The sequence below is a fragment of the Limulus polyphemus genome, unplaced genomic scaffold (genome assembly GCF_000517525.1).
Source record: "Limulus polyphemus unplaced genomic scaffold, Limulus_polyphemus-2.1.2 Scaffold4511, whole genome shotgun sequence".
In the NCBI taxonomy this organism is placed as follows: Eukaryota; Metazoa; Arthropoda; class Merostomata; order Xiphosura; family Limulidae; genus Limulus; species Limulus polyphemus.
The window spans coordinates 14,679-18,815 of record NW_013670121.1 but is presented as its reverse complement, the minus strand read 5'-3'; the positions used below and the strand labels follow the sequence as shown (position 1 = coordinate 18,815).

General features: G+C 30.2%; 1 long non-coding RNA gene across 3 annotated transcripts in view; it reads left to right on the top strand.

The window, feature by feature from the left end:
- LOC111088820 overlaps positions 1 to 733 on the top strand; it is a 27,929-nt gene extending 27,196 nt beyond the window's left edge. For 2 of the 3 annotated variants that reach the window (XR_002613222.1, XR_002613223.1), the window contains exon 3: positions 409 to 733. This is a non-coding gene — a long non-coding RNA (uncharacterized LOC111088820). The remainder of the gene's footprint in view (positions 1 to 408) is intronic. The other variant, XR_002613221.1, reaches the window with a different exon arrangement.
- Positions 734 to 4,137: the final 3,404 nt, after the last annotated feature.

Below are 4,137 nucleotides of genomic sequence, written 5' to 3'. Positions count from 1 at the left end.
ATATATATATATATTATAATCCTGATATACTTGTAGAAAAACCTGATTTTATTTCTTTTTGTGATAATTTAATGATACTTTTGTTGTTGTTGTTCTCGGTAGGATTGTTTAGTACTTTAATGAGTAATAAAGTTTAGCAACAATTAAGATTAATAATGGCTTGAATGGGTATTGAAGAAAAACTTTAAAAATCTTGTCGAAACGTTGTACATTTGCTGTTATGTTAAACTTATATTAAAGTTTTTCTTCATTACCCATTCAAGCCATCTCCAGCCATTATTAGTCTCAAAGTGGGTTCCTCATCATCGAACAATTAAGATTGTTTCCTTAGCAATTTTATATTTTTTTTTGTCAAATACTTTACACATCTATTTGATTTAAAACTAAAAGTAGCATGTTATTATTTAGGTACATAGAAGAACATGTACAGAAAACATGGGTTGCTATAGAGACTCATGGTTTTACTATAATAACAAACTGGAGAAATTGAGGATCACTAACTGTAAGTTTTTTTTTACTTTATGCTGTTAATAGAGCAAGTAAGTTAACAAAGAAAATACAAGCAACAAATAGTGAATAAGAATAGTAATAATGATATAAACACCTGTTGTTTACCACTTTGTGCAATGAAATTGTATGGAGAGACATAAAATTTAAACACTGTGTAAAAAAAAATAAAAAAAATTCAGTTGTTTGTATACAAACTGTCTCATATTTCTGTCTTTGGTCTTCTATCATTGGCTCAGTGGTAAGTCAGTCTGATGGCTTATAACACTAAAAACTGGGTTTCAATACTTCTGGCTGGAACAGCACAGATAGCCCAAGTAGCTTCATACGTAACAACAAACAGATAACTAACAGTTTTCTATAGTGTGTTATATTGTGACCAATACTTAGAATATGTTTCTCCAGTATTGGGTAAAATTTACTATACTTTTTTTTTTCTCCATTTTAATGGTGAATAATAGACTCGCTTCTTCCTGTAGCTTTCAATAGAATTGTATGATTACAAAAGGTACATATTTAATGGATCTGTGCTTGTCCCTATAAGTTTCATTTTTTCATGTAGACGCAGTCACTGTCTGTAAATGGTTAATCTACAGTTGTTGTTTTTGTATTACACATGACTTTTGTATCAAATCAACTCCTTGTGTGGTTGAACAGAGTTGATTCACAATATGTAAGAATGTATAGATAAGAACAAAGTGTATAATTCCCGTATAAATTTTAAAAATCTTCCTTCCATTTTTCTTCAGTTACTCCACCTGAATGTAGCTTGTAAGAAATGCTCCTGACGAACTTGTAAGACTTTGTGAATTTTCAAAAAATCTAGTCATTGAGTAGAATGTTTGGCTTGTTGTAATTAATTGCACATGCTACCACAAAACTCAAAGGTGGCAAACCAATCCTATCTGAGGTGGTCCCTATCTTCAAGAAGACAAGGTAACACTATAAAAACAACTTACAGCAGTCATGCTTGTCAGTAGCAATAAATACAAAACAAAAGAAGTCTTGTAGAAAGAAATTTATAAAAACCATGCTGTTATATAATTTGTAAAGTTATTACTCGCATTACTTTTGGATCTTAAACTTTTAAACATTCACTAAGAAATTCAAACATGAAAAAGAAAAAAAATTGTGGAATATATCCCAGAAAATTAATATCTGTACGTACATTTAATACATATAAACTTCCCCCTTCAAAATAATTTATATAAATTACTGGCTTCAAACTTTGAAAACACCTTCTTCATAGTTAACTGAAAGAATTGTTTAGGAAAGATGGTACTGTTCTTGATACTTCAGTTTTTTAAGGGGGGAGAGAGGGGGGTTTAATATTTTTACTAAAGAAGTTTGAAAAAGATTGGTACAAGTATAGACATATTGTTTTTGTGTTTTTTTCTCTGTCTTATTTAATCTTTAGGGCAATGTTTGAAATGTTGTCATTAGTCCTTCCTTCTGTATGAAGTCTAAACCGATGTTTGTTTTTGAACTATTATTCTTAAAATGTTTTAAACAGATTCACTTCCAGTTGGAACAAATATTCTGTACACCGGTTCTTTACTGTTCATAACTGGAGAAAAATAAATACTCTGAAACTGTGTGAGACTTGTAGTTTGACTATACTGCTGTTGCTCTTGACAGGATTTAGCCATATCCAATTCCTTCTTTAGTTTTTATTGCAGGTTAACTCTGAACGATTCTCTTTCAATATCTAACTAGGCCTAAGATTTTGTCAACCTATCATGCAAGAACAAAATCAAATGAAACAATAGAAGTAAACTACCTACTTGGAAGTTCCTGCAGTGGTTCAAATGTAAGATAGCACTGCCCTACGGAAGAACACAAAGCAGATGTTAACAGGATTATCTTTAGTTATGAATCCTATAACACAGTTCAATAAAAACAAAATAAACTGATCAATAATACATAATACTATGAAAACTATAGCCTATTCAGTTTTGTATTATATTGCAATTAAATTTTTCAAAAAGAAACTGTTAGTTTGTAAAGTGGCACATTAGACCTGTGTCTATAAAATAAAAAACTAAATGCACACACAAATATATTTAAGCATTGAGTAAAACATTCTATGGTTTGTATACAAATTGACTCATATTTCTGTTTTTGGGGTCTCTTCCCCAGTTGATCAGTGGCACTAAAAAACAAAACAAAAAGCTTTATAGAAAGAATAATGTAAAACCATACTGTCATAATTATGTCTGTGCCTAGCATTTTTATGTAAAGCTCTAGCACAGAAAGCCCATTGTGTAACTTTGTGCTTAACAACAAACAAACAGTCGATTGTCAGTGCACTAAGCAATCTGTTTGGTAAATGTTAACAGAAGTTTTTCACATACACAGATTTTGAATAGTTTATTATTTTTTTCATCATTAACAAATCAAACAACATCTGTCCCCTTTTTAAAAGATAGTTAGGTTGCATAAAATATTTTGTTTCAACTTCGTTTGTATTCTAGTGTATTGTGTTTGGGTATTTGAATATCTTTTGGAAACCTGATATGTATAGAAATGATTGTCAGAAATAAATGGAATATTTATAAAAGCTTTTGTTCATTCAAGTTATTTTCTTTCTAAAGCTGTAGATGAAACTGAAAATTTTCTGACTTGTCCTACTCCTAAAATGTATTCAAATTATTTAATAGAATAATAACATAGAAAATTTTCTCTATTGACCTAACTTACTGTTGAAAATATAAATGATATTGTATGTTGTTGGTTTAAAGTTATCAAATAAGGATATTTTTTTCAGTGAAAAATAAACCTGTAAAATATTTTTCATAAATCTAGTAATGATGAAAATTTGTAATTTTTTGTTATTGAACTTACAATGATATTTAGTACTTTTTTATGCCTTAATACATTTTTCTGCAATTTTAAACCTGGCTGACATTATATGACATAATGTCACTATTACTGGAACGTATATTCTTTGCAGTAAATTTTATCACCAACATCCTGGTTTGAAACTGTGCTGATGATATATGACTTGGATAATCTATGAGAGTTTTAACCTCTTTAGTTATTGTTACTAGGCTGAAATATTAAGAACATCCAACGATATCTGGCAGAACCACCTGCAAGATCTGAGATTCTTTTCACAGCATTCATCATCGTCTCTTTTTTTGTAGTAGGCTTTAATAATTTTTAAAAGTTTTTGTCATATGTGTTAGGACTGGTCTAGATCTCTCAACTCTTTCAGTGTAGTCCATCATCGGGCTGCTTGCTGGCTTTGGTAGGCGAGCTGCCCAGTGAAGGGCTGTCCTGTTAGAGTATCCTCGGCATGCTACGTCTCACTTAATGAAGATGAGGGCATAAGCTGTGTGATTTATCAGTAAAAATTAGATTGGTTATCTTATAATGTATGCATATTAAATGTTCTAAAACATTTGTTTATAATAAAATGGAAGTTTTAAAGTTATGAATGTGTTACAGTGAAAATGTGTTTATGTAACAACACTGTAGGTGGAGTAACTTGAGTAATGTAATTTTTACTAAACCTTGAAAATAAGGTTTATATAACAACACTGTAGGTGGAGTAACTTGAGTAATGTAATTTTTTACTGAACCTTGAAAATAAGGTTTATATAACAACACTGTAGGTGGAGTAACTTG